Source organism: Cetorhinus maximus, chromosome 22, assembly GCF_964194155.1.
Source record: "Cetorhinus maximus chromosome 22, sCetMax3.hap1.1, whole genome shotgun sequence".
Classification (NCBI taxonomy): domain Eukaryota; kingdom Metazoa; phylum Chordata; class Chondrichthyes; order Lamniformes; family Cetorhinidae; genus Cetorhinus; species Cetorhinus maximus.
This window is the reverse complement of record NC_135900.1, coordinates 17055978-17072424: the sequence shown is the minus strand read 5'-3', so window position 1 is coordinate 17072424 and position 16447 is coordinate 17055978.

Below are 16447 nucleotides of genomic sequence, written 5' to 3'. Positions count from 1 at the left end.
AGAAGCAACTGGGGACTTCACAAGATCTCATGGAGGTCCATTGTGAATGCCCACAGAGTGCAGTGTCAAAGGACTTAGCAGGTGTGAGCAAAAAATTCAGTTCTAAGTCAGGACTAGTTTAAAAAGTGTCAGTGCTGAAAAAAATCCTGAGCAGCCCGATTCCAAAAGTACCATGGCCAACCTGGCTTCAGAATCGGCGCTTCTTGAGTGAGGTCAAGAATCTTGGATTCTCCTTTTGGAATGTGGATCTCAGTAAATGGTCAGCTCACCAACTTCAAAGTGGACATGGGAGTCAGTTGGATCTCTTCCCGGTGTGGTACATCAATCTCATGGATTGTCTTGGGATCCTCCGTCCATCTGGATGTCTTAGCTTTGCATTGCTTTCCGAAGTGTCCCAGGCGGTTACAGTTGAAACACTGCACTGAGATTGCCGGACATTACTCTCACCTGTGAGGTCATTTGGCTCCACAGCGCTGACATGGTCACCCACCCTCTTGTGATTAGTTTGGGTATTGCCTCCCTTGGCCTGGAGTCTCTCTGCCCTTTTGTTGCTTTACTCGCTGGATGGTTGGGGTTGCTCTGTACCATGGCTTGCTTTTGCCACATAAATGGATTGGTGCTGTTGGAGGATTTCAGACTGTCTGATTATCTGGATGGCCTATTCTAGAGTCAGATCTCCCTTGGCCTATAGTATGTCTGAAAGGGCATCGTCAGCCACTCCAACAACGATTCTGTCCCTTATGAGTTCTGACTTAAGGTCACCGTAGTCACAGTCTTCAGTCAATCTGTATAATTTGTTTATAAAAGAGTCAATCAATTCTCCAGACTGTTGGACACGTTTGTTGAATTTTGCGCTCTCTAAAATAGGCGGTCTTTGCGATGGCTCAGACATGGTTGGAAGTTTATCTTGGGGGTCAGATACCATGGCTGTGAACATCTGATTCAGCCTCAAACTGTTGCAGGGGGGAGAGGAATGGAGTAGGTCACCAGGGAACGGAGTTTGTGGTGGGGATGCAAGACAATGGCTAAGTTGCTTCTCCTCTGTTAACAGGCAACATAGGCCTGAAATTTACGGTAGTCGGATGTGCGCCATCGACGGGCCTGGGAGCAGACAGGAAATGGGCCACTGGCCGTGATCTGCCCCCGGCTGTGACATGCGCTGAAATGCTCAGAACTGCCAGGGTGGGGGCGGGCGCCGACTTAACCAAGGATGCGGGTGAGCACTTCAAGAGAGCTACCTGAAGGCAGACCGCTGCCCCAGGGAGCTGCAGACCTCCACAGACTAAAGGACACGACAAAAATGCTGCAAAATATGTCCATGCAACACAGTCAAGCACCTGAAAACGTATCTCATAAAAAACCAGTACCCAGGTACCTTTTTATTTTATTTCTCCACGGAGATTTTATCCCGCCCTGGATCGAGGTTTGAGCAAAAATGTGAATGCAGCCTGGGAGAGTGGCCTGTCCGCCAAAATGTAAACGTGGACGGGCCACGTAAAATAGCTGCTGATTGCATCATTAATAAAATCGATCCTGGAAACATGGTCACTTTCTTCTGAATGTGGCAATGTACTATCACAGTACTCTCTGATTAGCTCCATCCCCACTTGCTTCAGACTGACTACTCAGCTGAGTGCGTGTAGCCAAGTACAAAGCAACATTTGAAAGTTCTTTTGGTTACAGAGCCACCTGCCAAAGGGACTCCAAAGGATGCTGACCCTACCATTCTCACAGACCTGACTCATGCTGATATAGCTGTCAAGTAAGCCGATTACTTGTCAATCACATGGGGTATCTGAATTAACCTGACCCCCTTCTGAGAAACTTATAGATCTGTTCCAATTACTTTGATCAAAGAGAATGCAGGAAATTAACACTTGTCCAGACTGCTATCAGGGATACTGCTTAACAGAATGTAGCTAATAGCTCTGCAGTCAATGCACATTACCATATATAATAATTATTTGTCTCACAGACATACTCATACATTTTGACATAACAGAGCAGGATTTATATTCTTTGCATCTTGCAACAGGGTTAGCAGTACCCAATTTTAACCCCATGTGCATTTTTGGCAAGCAAGAAAAAATCCATTAAATAATTCATTGATTATCCACTGTAGCTATATATTTGATGAAATTGTTCCTTCAGGTACCACAGTCACATAACTAAATATAAACACATGGAAATAAACCTCTGCATGTCTTACAGGGGAAAGAAAGCATTTCAACTTTTTTGCTACGAAACCAGTTGTTTGCCCTTCCATAGGCAAGTCTGAAAAATGTTTCTGTGGCTTTTTTTTATAGTGCTTCAGGCTTATTCTCTCTTAACCTCATGGATACAACAGCTCCCAGTGTGCTTGGGCACTCTGTAACATTTGGTCATAAAATTGACTTTAACAACTTAATTATAGCCCCCACTTACTTTATGACATGGAATGCTGGTGGGATGGGTGTGTTGACATAGGAGGAATTCAGGTTTCCAGACTTTGTCTTGTCTTGTCTTACTCTGTTTCCAAGTTGGGCTTTCTCTTTATTTCTCGAGTGTGTTTTTGAGAATCTACTTTTGGGCCACTAACATGTCCTGTTTCATTACCTGGAAACAGAACTATTACTGCACCCTTCCTTGTCTGATGGGTCATTTTTAAGGCAGCTGTTAGACTAAGAAAGCTAAAATCCAACTATTTGACTTTGTTAATGTGTACCAAAGGAGAATGAACAGAATAGTGGTAGAATAGGACTGAAAACCTGTGCATTGAAACGAAATAGCTACAAAATATGCAGAAAAGATAAAATCATTTACTGGAAGACAGGATGTACTCTGTGAGAATCTTTGATCTGATTGCGACAGGCATGTTCGGTGGTGAGATTGGAGAATCTCGCGAGGTGGTCACGGGCGTGTTTCCCAGCAATGTGAATCCAGGAAGTGATTGTCCCCTCCCCCCGCTCTTCCTGCTGTCGAATGTCAGGAAATTAATTTGAATGCATTTGCAACTCATTAATGTGGCCACATGCCAGAATCATGCCCCACGTCAAATTTAAAGCCCATGTCAATGTGGTTTTGTGATAGCATTATTTACAACTGCTTTTAACAGGCCTGCACCTGGTGACCTGAACTTTGAGGGGAACTTGGAGGTGAGTGTGCACAACTTTGCACAGCACTCGCGATGATCCTAATGCAAGGAAGCGGCTCCGCGGATCTGGGGGTGGGGGTCGTGGGGGGTGGTGGGGGGTCGCAGGCAAGTCTTTACAGCGGCTCCTTCATGGCTTGTGGTGCTGGGGCAAGGGTAACAGTGCTGGGGGGAAGGGAACCTCGGGGCAAGGGTAACAGTGCTGGGGGGAAGGGAACCTCGGGGCAAGGGTAACAGTGCTGGGGGGAAGGGAACCTCGGGGCAAGGGTAACAGTGCTGGGGGGAAGGGAACCTCGGGCAAGGGTAACAGTGCTGGGGGGAAGGGAACCTCGGGGCAAGGGTAACAGTGCTGGGGGGGAAGGGAGCCTCGGGGCAAGGGTAACAGTGCTGGGGGGGAAGGGAGCCTCGGGGCAAGGACAAGCAGTGCAAGGTGGGTTGAGGGTCATGGCAGCAGAGACTGAAGTTTGAACACAAACACATGCCGGGGTGGGATGGGAGAAGAAAACAGCCGGACAAGTGCCGAATGATTGGCTCTCTACTGTTAACCCCTTGCGTGCACACTTCAAACTCGAATGAGTGCTATGGTGCTGCAGAACCATTGGCGATTGGACAAGTTTGAGGATCCTGTTGGGAAAGGTGACCATCGAACACTGATGGAGGGGTGCGCTCCTAGTCCCTTGCATTATGTTTAATTTGACATTGAAAAGTCTCCCTCATTGTCCAAGCAAACCATGAAGCCTTGGAGTGCAGGTTAGGACAATGACTGCATCTGAGATGAGAGTTCAGGATGCAGTCGAGTGGCCGAAGCTGTCACCCACTCGGTCATGTGGTGCAGGGCAGTGCTGGGTGTGGACATGGTGAGCCAGCATGCACACTAAACACTGGGCATCCATGTGGTGGCCTGGACCCTCTGGCATGCATTAGAGGCCTCGAGAGGCAGCCGCAGGTGATGACTTGACCAAGAGTGGTCCTTAGGAGACAATTGCTGACCCTTGCGTCTCTCTCTTTGATACTGCAGTGAGGGGACCATCAGGAACATGGAGCCTGGAGATCTCGCTGTCTGCCATATTGCTTATAGGCAGGAGAGAAGAAGGAGAAGAATGCGAGGGAGGCACCTGGCTCACCAAAGGGAGGAGCAAAGCCCTGAAGACTCAGGGGCGGCACGGCCCCCTCCGCTCGCAGAGGATGAACCCCACAGAGCCGTCATATCGCTGGATCCAGGGTCTATAGACAGCGCTTGTGCTATCTGCAGATGAGCGAAAACTAGTGTCGCCGATGCCTGCGCATGTCAAGGGAACTGGTCACGCACATATGCCACCTTCTGCAGGGTTTGGCACCACGGGAGCTCAGGGGCCACCCACTGCCAGTGGCAGTTAAAGTTACCACTGCGCTCAAATTTCCACGGCAGCGGCTCCTTCCAGGGCTCCACTGGAGACCTTTATGGGATCTTGCAGGCCTCTACCCACAAATGTATCCAGGAGGCCACGGATGCCCTTTCTGCCAAGGCACACAACTTTGTCAACTTCGACAGGGGTCAGGCAAGTCAGGAAGCAAGAACGCTGGGATTTGCTGAGATTTCCAGATTCCCACAGGTACAGGATGCCATCGACTCACATGTCTCTTAAATCTCCCTGGCCACAAGCAGTGAACCACAAAAAACTTCCACTCTCTCAATATTCGGCTGGTCTGCAACCAAACAAGACGGATCATGCAGATTTGTGCAAGATACCCCAGAAGCATCCATGACTCCTACATCCTCAGCAGGTCTCAGGTCTCTGACATCTTCCAGGGACCACACAGGATGGGGGTTGGGTCCTCAGGGATAAGAGCTATCCACAAAGGATGTGGCTGATGCTGCCCATGCAGTGGCCTCAGACACCTGGTGAGGGAAGTTACAATGAGGCTCATGCCGCATTCTGGAGTTTGGTTGAGCACACCATTGGCATCCTGAAAATGAGATTCTGGATCCTGGACAGACCTGGCCAAAATCTCCAGTACATTCCCCAGAGGGTGTCCTGCATCATAGTGGCTTGCTCCACGTTACACCACCTGGTGATACAATGGGGGGAGGACCTGGATGATGAGGAGATTCAAGAGCTGTACGTCTCCTCTGATGAGGAGAAAGTCAAAGGGGATGAGGCTAATGAGGTCCTGGAAGGCGAGGGTACAGGCTAGACAAGGCAGGCGTACTCATGAAGCCCTCATTGCTGCAAGATTCCAGGAGGTTGATGACGAGATGCAGTGAGTTTGCTCTTGAGATCTTCACGTTGCACCTGGGAATGTCTGACACCTGTCTGGCTGAGGGCAGCACCCATACGCTCGGTGAAGGGGCTCATATCATGGAAACATTGCTGAGATACAGCAGGCACACGGACTTTAAGACAACTTGATCCTTTGGCAGGCTTCATCACTTGTTCCCTTCAGCGCCACACCTTCAGCTGTCAGGAATGGTGGCGAATTGGGGAGGCAGCCCTGCCTCTAAGGTGCTGAGAGCACATTGAGAACATCACGGAACCCAGTGACGCTTGGGTACGAGATTCATTCAGCAAACACAAGCCACATGGAGGTGCACGCATCACTGATCTGGACAGTGACTTTGAAGCCGGACAATCACTGTGCTCAAAATGTTATACACACTGCACAGGGGAGAGGCCCTGGACTGTGACACTAGCCTTCATTTTGTGCAGGAAGCAAGGTTTCACATCTGATTGACACAAATATTCCTCCATCATAAGAAGGAATCATAGACAAGGAAACATTCTTGGGAGTGTATTTACAATGGTCAACATTAAATAAAAGTGATTAACACCCTTGCCCACATTACGCAACTACTTCTTCTTGACCTTTCTAACCCTGCCGCTATGTCTTGGTGCTCCCCCGACATCCACAGCGGAGGTGGATGCAGCCTACTGACTGCTACACCCTGTCTGTGATGACCTTGACGGGCATCCTCTGGAGGGCTGAGACCTGGAGAGCCCTGGTCTGCTTTCAGGGTCCTGTTCTGTGGCAGTGGCACTCTCCTCGGCCTGCGGAGCTGGAGCTGCTGGAGTCACAGGAAGAGGGGTTTTGGATGGCCCAGACACTACTGGAGTCACCTGGGTGGATGGCCAGGGGTATGCACTTGCTGATCCTTTTCCCTATGGGTGCCCGAGGGCAAATGGTTGACTCCTAGAGAGGAAGGGGCAGCTGCAGTGATCTCGAGATGCCTTGCCCCCCTCTCGCATTGACATTGTGGGAGGCGAGCAAGTGCCTCAGTGACAGAGTGCAGCTCCTGCAGCAGTGCAGGACCAATGTGCTGGACTAAGGTCTCCACGGCGGCCGCCATCCTACCAATGATGACCTTGGTGCAATGGCATACCAGCGCTCTCACTTCAGATGAAGGCGGATGGACCCCTCCTACGTGCCTTGCAATCTGAGGGGTGCAACGGAAACCCCTTCCCAATGTTCCCCAGTTTGCATTTGCAGCTCCAGCAACTGTGACATGACTGAGTCCAGGGGCTCGTCATCTGACTGGGACTCAGCAATGTTCTGGCCTCCAGCAGCCCTCTGAGTGCCGGCAACCTGGGAAGTTCCTGCCTTCGTCTGCTGTGGATCAGACAGTGCGATGTACTTACCAGATTGTGACCCCAAGGCTACTCTAGAATTAGGTCCCACCGAGGTGTGTGTGTCTCTGCGCTGGTAGAGGGTGAGCGCTGTGACGGGTCTTCAATTTTGGTATCTGCAGGTTCCTCTTCCTCGGGGACGGGAGCTAAGGACCTGCCCCCTGAACCACCTCGGCTGCTTCCCAGGTGTGCCTGCAAAAGCAAGGAGAGAAAATTAGTTCATGGCAGGGGGCTGTGGAACAAGGGAACTCACTCTCGGCATAGTTGTCTGATGGATATTGCACTGCTGGGTCCACACTTGGTTGAGCGCCGCCGACCTCACCTTCAGCACAGGAAGGGTCCAGATCGTCGTCGGCCAGCTGGACGGCTCTATTTTCAAAGTCTGTGAGGATCTTGATGTCAGGTATTCCTCCACCGGTCTGCGACCTCTCTCTCTTTTGTTGTGTGCCAGCTTGTCCTGCATGGTTACAGATGGAGAAAGTGTAAGCAGGATGCCTGCCAAGCCAGATGAGAAGGATGCCTGGCATGTGTGAGTGGTGAGTGGTGCCATGAACAGGATGAGGAAATGATCCACAGGACAAATGAAGGTACGTGTGAGAGATTGAATGGTGATGTCCCTTGAGCTGGCAGTGAGTGGGATCCCTGTGGATGTGTGATGGGTTTGAGTGTTGAGAATGATGAGAGGAGTGACTTACCTTGGCAGAACGGAGGAGATCATGCTTCCTCTTTTGCCACTGGGTTGCTGTCCTCTTTTGGAGGGCATTGGCACTGACCACCATTGCCAACGCCTCCCATGCCGGATTTGTCACCTTGGATGAGGTTCTTCTCCCAGAGTGGGGATAGAGGACATCCCAGCGGGCCTCCACTGTATCCGGTAGGTGCTTGAGGGAGGCATCACTAAATTTGGGGGCAGCACGTTTCCTCTCTTTGGCAGCCATCAGTTCCCAGCAGCTTCCTATCCCTTGAAGAGTGCTAGCTCTGTGCAGGGGTGGCCTTTAAACATGGCGTCCGGATTACTGCAGGCCTGGGGGCACAGCGGGGCAGGGGAATCAGAGGCCATCCCGCCAGCGATCCGACATAAAACCCGTGCCTCTCAATTTTTTAAACAAAGTGGCGCATGATACAGCGGAAAAAGCCGCCATTGCTGTCGACAGATTACACGCTGATTTCCCCACCCGGAATCCAACTTTCCCGATGTTTGGAACAATTGAATAATCTCCTTTATGTAGAATTACATAGCATGTACAGCAGAGTAACAGATCATTCAGCCCAACTGGTCCCTGCCTGTGTTTATAGCCCACTCAAGCTATCCCCTATCCTTCCTCATCTTTCTCTATCAACATAATGCTCCCACAATGATAAAAACTATTTTGTATGCCCCATGATGTTTTTCCTGGGTTGTTTGCTATAGGAGATTTTTATGTTTTTGGTTATCAGTTTTGCTTTGTCCAGCGAATGCTAACTGTCCCCTTGATGCTAACACATTAGCTGGTGCTTGAAACAATATAGGCAGAGAGACTGATTAACTGAACAAACACTGGTGGTTTACTGGATCTAAGAACAGAGCACTAACACCATGTGTGCTTCTTCAATCACCTCCAGCTCTAGACTTACAGTTACCCAAGAAGCCTGCGCTGTGTAGCTATTGGTCAATAGAGTCACATGGTATACTAACTACATTCTTTTAAAGGCGCATAGCACTCCACTTTACCATAGAGGTACATTTTTAATCCCTAGAGTGTTTGACAACCAAAGCACAACTACATGACAGTCTCTTTGGTAGTGTGGTAGCCTTCCATCTCGTAAGATGGTGGTTTGCACTCTGATGGTCAACTCTTTGTTAAGCATCACCTGATGTGGCTCAGGAGTCCCACTCTGGCATGGCAGTATCAGCTGCATTTGCTGCAGAGGTAGACAATGGGTTGAGAAGGTGCATGCTTCACTGACCTCTGGTTTTTCTGGGCCACCTTCTCGGCCAGCTAAGCTTTTCCTTTCTGCTCGCCTCTTCCAATGCCCTTCCAATTAAACAGCCAGTCTCCAGCCAGTCATGGCCATCAGTGACTGTCTCCCAGTGTTCAGTGTCAATATCCACCATCTTCATAACCCACTTGCAGTTGTCCTTGCCGCTGATCTGTTGGTTTTTACCTGGGTAGGCAGTGTGGCTGATGTTGATACGAGGACAGCATTTCTGTTTTGAATGAAGAAACTTCAAGGGTTGCATCCCCTCACCCTATAGTGCACACCAGGGAGTGATCTGTATGACAGTCAGCGTTGTGGTCGCTGCGTGTGCTGAGTGTGCTGTTCAGAGAATCGTGTCTGGTGATGATCAGATCCAGTTGGTGCCAATGCTCTAATTTTGGATACCTCCAGGACATCTTGTGGCATAATTTGTTACACAAAATTCATGGTGACAGTAAAGCTCAAGTAGCCTCTCCATTCTCATTTATATTTCCCAGTTCACGATGCCCAAAGTAGGAGGGTCATGATTCATGGTCCATGGTCACTCTTGCGTTGAAATCCCCCGGTAGGTAAAGATGTGGCTGTCTTGGGGACTCTGCTCATAGCAGTGTCAAACTCCTCACAGAACTGGTCTTTCACCTCTGTAGTGGAGCACAATGTTGGAACACAGTTACTCTTTGAGTTAAGAGGTGGATGGAAAGAACATGTTCTGAACCATTTGTTGGGGGGAGGTTCTCTCATCAAGAGCATTGAGGTCCTTACAGCGAAGCCCACACTTTGCTCACACGTTTCCTCTGAACTCTTCCCCTGTCAGATGAACATGTAACATTTTTCTTCCAGTGATTCATTCTTGGCGAGCCTGGTCTCTTGCAGGGAAGCTATGTCGATGTTCAGCATATCAAGTTCCGTATCAATCACAGCTGCCTTATGCATGTTATCAACCAACTCCAAGCCATCTGTCAGTCCTGTGCAGTTGGTCCTGACATTCCAGCTTGCCAATCGAGGGGTTGGAAACTTCTTTCTTTTTGTTTGTTTATTTGTTTGCCTGGTGCAGTGAATTTCTTCCGCCGTTAAGCAGAAACTCTAAGCTCCAAGCACCCATTGAAGCAGTTAGACTGTGGTGGGTCAGCACCTTATTAGTTGGGGGCTGCCCAACTTGAGGTAAGTGGTGGCTGACCAATGGGACATGACGGTCCCTCCCACCCTTCTCTACTGATCAAGTTGGGCTTATCACTTGTGACTGTTGTTTCCCGTGTTCTGTTAGCGCTTTGCAGTGAAACTGGATTTCCTTTACAGGGTGCAAGTTTATGGAGAACCTGGGTTGCCCAAATCTCCAGGTCCCCTTCTCAACCTCCCGGGTTGAGCCAAAGGAATGCAAAGCAATACTTTTGCCACCGGTTTGGTTTCAGGAATTGCCAGACATGTTTACATGTGACATATTTAGACATCAGTCCGCCTTTCGGCTGTACTCCAGATTTTTTGTCAGGGTTTGCTCCCTCAGCCTTCACCTCTCCTGAGGCATCCACAGGGCAGTGGAGCTATTCGCCTATAGCTGGGAGTTTAGCCCATGAGTGCCAAGAAATGTCCACATGCTGGTGGGCCTGCACACTGCATATCTGGGGGCCAAACCTCCTCCGAGTTCCTCTGAAACTTTAGCCTGGGGCCACAAGAGACCCAGTTTCCATGTGTCAAGGAGGCACACCTTAGGACCTGCCGATCAAAAGGCTGTGTGCTGACAGGGAGAGACTTGCACATTTGGCTCTCTTTTTCACAGTCCTGACAGACAGCGGTGTGGGCTGAAAATGAGAAGTAAACTAGCACACAAAAGATATTCTAACCCTCTTCACACACTGGACACATTGCATCAGCTTGTTGGACACAGTCTCTTTTGTAAAGTGGAGGTAACAAGGACACGTATCCTGACCAGGTAGATGTAGCAAGATCTGCAAATTTACGGATAAAAACAAGTTTAGGTAAGTCATCTCAGGGGTTGTTGCGGAGGCATTGTTTTACAATAGTATTGGAATGCCCAAAGAAATTTGATTTTTAATGTTCTTTTATTTGCAGAAGTAATCCAAGAATACTCTATTAAAGTTGTTACAATTAGCATGTCCATAAGATTATGTTTTGGACTGTATCTTTAAATTTAGGTTAAAATGAAGGGAGTCATGTGACTATTCTGAATTCTGCCCGACAACAAATCTGGGTAAATCAAGGGCCTGACCAAGCAAGATGCAAAGTTCTCACACCTGGGAACAAAGGGCAAGGGCAGCTGTGCTAACAGTAAATAGGCTTGCTGGCTCTCGGGCAGAAGAGAAAAGAGAGGAAAAGAACAGCAGCTGGTGTGGTCATTAGAGAGAAGAGGCTACAGGTGCTTTGCGAGCTACCGAGGTCAGATGCAGAAGGGAGTTGGTCTCCAGTTGAAAAGACACATTCCACAGCCACCTAAGGAATCCAGGAGATTTGTCCGGGATAATACTATTGCAAATTCTACAACTGTGGCACAGCTATAGGTGAGCATTCATATCACAATGTAAACTTTACTCAGGTAAAAATACATATGTATGTCTTAATATTAAAATGAAACATAAAACACAATGCTCGATTCAGCCACTGCGACCATGATTCGTATCCAGATATGTGATAAGTTTCACATCCTATGACATGTGGGGCTGCCTTATAAAGTGTGAAGAGAATATGTTGTACCAAAAATCAGAGTTATACCATGCGACATGCCAAACTGAACTCCAATTAGCTTTGAAAGAAGCCAGAGTCAATTTTCCATTCCATCACTTTTGGAAGGATATACACATTGGAGTAGTAAGACGAGCAATTAATTAGGAAGGAAAGGGGTGAACTAACTATACAAAACATAACAAAAACAGAATTACCTGGAAAAACTCAGCAGGTCTGGCAGCATCGGCGGAGAAGAAAAGAGTTGACGTTTCGAGTCCTCATGACCCTTCAACAGAACTGAGCAATATTAGGAGAAGGGTGAAATATAAGCTGGTTTAAGATGGGGACGGGGGTGGGGGGAGAGAAGTTTGGGGGGGTGGTGGTTGTAGGGACAAGCAAGCAGTAATAGGAGCAGATAATCAAAAGATGTTACAGACAAAGGAACAAAGAGGTGTTAAAGGTGGGGATATTATCTAAGAGAATGCGCTAATTAAGAATGGATGGCAGGACACTCAAGGTACAGCTCTAGTGGGGGTGGGGTGGAAAGACTGACAGGGCATTACAGGTATAGATTTAAAAATAATGGAAATAGGTGGGAAAAGAAAAATCTATATAAATTATTGGAAAAAACAAAAGGTAGGGGGAAGAAACGGAAAGGGGGTGGGGATGGAGGAGGGAGTTCAATATCTAAAGTTGTTGAATTCGATATTCAGTCCGGAAGGCTGTAAAGTGCCTAGTCGGAAGATGAGGTGCTGTTCCTCCAGTTTGCGTTGGGCTTCACTGGAACAATGCAGCAAGCCAAGGACAGACATGTGGGCAAGAGAGCAGGGTGGAGTGTTAAAATGGCAAGCGACAGGGAGATTTGGGTCTTTCTTGCGGACAGACCGCAGGTGTTCTGCAAAGCGGTTACCCAGTTTACGTTTGGTCTCTCCAACGTAGAGGAGACCGCATTGGGAGCAATGAATGCAGTAGACTAAGTTAGGGGAAATGCAAGTGAAATGCTGCTTCACTTGAAAGGAGTGTTTGGGCCCTTGGACGGTGAGGAGCGAGGAAGTGAAGGGGCAGGTGTTGCATCTTCTGCGTGGGCATGGGGAGGTGCCATAGGTGGGGGTTGAGGAGTAGGGGGTGACGGAGGAGTGGACCAGGGTGTCCCGGAGGGAACGATCCCTACGGAATGCTGCCAGGGTGGGTGAAGGGAAGATGTGTTTGGTGGTGACATCATGCTGGAGTTGGCGGAAATGGCGGAGGATGATCCTTTGAATGCGGAGGCTGGTGGGGTGATAAGTGAGGACAAGGGGGACCCTATCATGTTTCTGGGAGGGAGGAGAAGGCGTGAGGGCGGATGCGCGGGAGATGGGCCTGACACGGTTGAGGGCCCTGTCAACGACCGTGGGTGGAAAACCTCGGTTAAGGAAGAAGGAGGACATGTCAGAGGAACTGTTTTTGAAGGCAGCGTCATCAGAACAGATGCGACTGAGGCGAAGGAACGGATGAGAGAATGGGATGGAGTCCTTACAGGAAGCGGGGTGTGAGGAGCTGTAGTCGAGGTAGCTGTGGGAGTCAGTAGGCTTGTAATGGATATTGGTGGACAGTCTATCACCAGAAATTGAGACAGAGAGGTCAAGGAAGGGAAGGGAAGTGTCAGAGGTGGACCATGTGAAAATGATGGAGGGGTGGAGATTGGAAGCAAAATTAATAAATTTTCCAGGTCCCGACGAGAGCATGAAGCAGCACCGAAGTAATCATCGATGTACCGGAGAAAGAGTTGTGGGATGGGGGCGGAGTAGGACTGGAACAAGGAATGTTCCACATACCCCATAAAGAGACAGGCATAGCTGGGGCCCATGCGGGTACCCATAGCCACACCTTTTATTTGGAGGAAATGAGAGGAGTTAAAGGAGAAATTGTTCAGTGTGAGAACAAGTTCAGCCAGACAGAGGAGAGTAGTGGTCGATGGGGATTGTTGGGGCCTCTGTTCAAGGAAGAAGCTAAGGGCCCTCAGACCATCCTGGTGGGGGATGGAGGTGTAGAGGGATTGGACGTCCATGGTGAAGAGGAAGCGGTTGGGGCCAGGGAACTGGAAATTGTTGATGTGACGTAAGGTGTCAGAGGAATCATGGATGTAGGTGGGAAGGGACTGGACAAGGGGAGAGAGAAGGGTGTCAAGATAACAAGAAATGAGTTCCGTGGGGCAGGAAGGCTGACGTGATCGGTCTGCCTGGACAGTTCTGTTTGTGGATTTTGGGTAGGAGGTAGAAGCGGGCCGTCCGAGGTTGGGCGACTATCAGGTTGGAAGCTGTGGGAGGAAGATCTCCAGAGGAGATGAGGTCAGTGATAGTCCTGGAAACAATGGCTTGATGTTCAGTGGTGGGGTCAAGGTCCAGGGAGAGGTAGGAGGAATTGTCTGCGAGTTGACGCTCAGCCTCCGCGAGGTAGAGGTCAGTGCGCCAGACAACAACAGCACCACCCTTGTCAGCGGGTTTGATGACAATGTTGGGGTTGGACCTGAGAGAATGGAGTGCAGTAAGTTCAGAGAGAGACAGATTAGAATGGGTGAGAGGAGCAGAGAAATTGTGACAACTAATGTCACGCCGACAGTTCTCAATGAAAAGATCAAGAGAAGGTAAGAATCCAGAGGGAGGGGTCCAGGTGGAGGGAGAATATTGGAGGTGGGTAAAAGGATCCGTTGAACGGGGAGAGGACTCCTGCCCAAAGGAGTAAGCACGGAGACGAAGACGGCGGAAGAAGAGTTCAGCATCGTGCCGAGCCCGAAATTCATTGAGATGAGGGTGTAAGGGTATGAAATTAAGTCCTTTGCTGAGCACTGAACGTTCAGCATCGGAGAGGGGAAGGTCAGGGGGTATTACACGGCCGGGGCTGGGATTGGAAGATAGGGTGGGGACGGAGGGACAGGCAGGGGTGGAGGGCCCTAGATGGGTGTTGGTGTCGATGAGTTGTTGGAGCTTGCATTCCTTAGCACTTGAGAGAAAGAGAAAAAGTTTCTTGTTGAGGCGTCGGATGAGACGAAGAATAAAATGAAACTGGGGGCACGCGCAGCTTTGAAAAAGGGTGCGGCGGTGCTGCTGGAGGGAGAGGTCAAGTGTGTTCATATGGCGGCGCATGGCACTGAGTGTGGCTCTCAGAATGCGATGGGAACAGCAGTCCGAGAAACGTTATATGTCCCGGAGATACCTGTAATCCTGGGTGGGTTCGAAACAAGAGGGATGGAATTTCAGTTGAAATCCACGTGGGGTAAGTCGGAGACGGAGACGGTCACTGAGAAAGGAAATATGGCTTTGAAAGCGGGTTTTAGTAAACACCTTGTCAAACACAAGGAGAGAAATGGAAAGCAATGAAGGTGAACAAGGCAGAAGAGAGATACGGAAATCCTGTCAAAGAGCAGAGCAGTACTTCTTCAAGGTAGGCATTTCTTGAAGAGGAGTGGCAGTCAATTAAACACAGAGATAAAAACAAAAAACTACTGCGGATGCTGGAAAACCAAAACAAAAACAGAATTACCTGGAAAAACTCAGCAGGTCTGGCAGCATCGGCGGAGAAGAAAAGAGTTGACGTTTTGAGTCCTCATGACCCTTCAACAGAACTGAGCAATATTAGGAGAAGGGTGAAATATAAGTTGGTTTAAGGTTGGTGGGGGGGGGAGAGAAGTTGGGGAGGGGGGTGGTTGTAGGGACAAGCAAGCAGTAATAGGAGCAGATAACCAAAAGATGTTACAGACAAAGGAACAAAGAGGTGTTAAAGGTGGTGATATTATCTAAGAGAATGTGCTAATTAAGAATGGATGGCAGGACACTCAAGGTACAGCTCTAGTTGGGGTGGGGTGGAAAGACTGACAGGGCATTACAGGTATGGATTTAAAAATAATGGAAATAGGTGGGAAAAGAAAAATCTATATAAATTATTGGAAAAAACAAAAGGTAGGGGGAAGAAACGGAAAGGGGGTGGGGATGGAGGAGGGAGTTCAATATCTAAAGTTGTTGAATTCAATATTCAGTCCGGAAGGCTGTAAAGTGCCTAGTCGGAAGATGAGGTGCTGTTCCTCCAGTTTGCATTGTGCTTCACTGGAACAATGCAGCAAGCCAAGGACAGACATGTGGGCAAGAGAGCAGGGTGGAGTGTTAAAATGGCAAGCGACAGGGAGGTTTGGGTCTTTCTTGCGGACAGACCGCAGGTGTTCTGCAAAGTGGTCGCCCAGTTTACGTTTGGTCTCTCCAATGTAGAGGAGACCGCATTGGGAGCAACGAATGCAGTAGACTAAGTTAGGGGAAATGCAAGTGAAATGCTGCTTCACTTGAAAGGAGTGTTTGGGCCCTTGGATGGTGAGGAGCGAGGAAGTGAAGGGGCAGGTGTTGCATCTTCTGCGTGGGCATGGGGAGGTACCATAGGTGGGGGTTGAGGAGTAGGGAGTGATGGAGGAGTGGACCAGGGTGTCCCGGAGGGAACGATCCCTACGGAATGCCGCAAAACAAATACAAAACATAAGTAGTTTTTACTAATTGAGTCCAATTGGTGAAGATTTGATATGAATGAATTCTCTTAGAAAAGTTGGGGTTCTGTTCAGATGGGAACAAGCCAAAGCTAAACCTACCAGTATTGTCATTTTCAATGGAGTGCTACTTAAACAGATAAAATAAGTTATCATTTGTATTGATCGGTTTATAATTGAAAATTGGTTTTCAAGACCACAAATCATTCTAGTCTGTAACTAGAATGGCTTATGGTGATCATTTTAATGGCACTTTCCCATTGCTGAAAGGCAATGACCTGGATTCTCCTCTGCTTTCCAAGCATGAATTGGGCAGAATTGCAGCAGCAGCATTGAGAACATAAGATGGCAAGGGCTACCACAGCCTCTCCACAAATTTGGTTTTCCTCCCCTGCCCCACCCCTCATCACCATTGCTGGGACCATTCTTTCACTGCCCACCATGTCATTGTGGTGTGAAGTCTAGTATCTTAATTATTTTAGATAAGGTGAAAATATATATTGTTGAAAAGGAGTGAATCTGATCATAACTATTGTTGCTTGTTGAATTAGGGTGAATGATGTCGCTTTATGAATT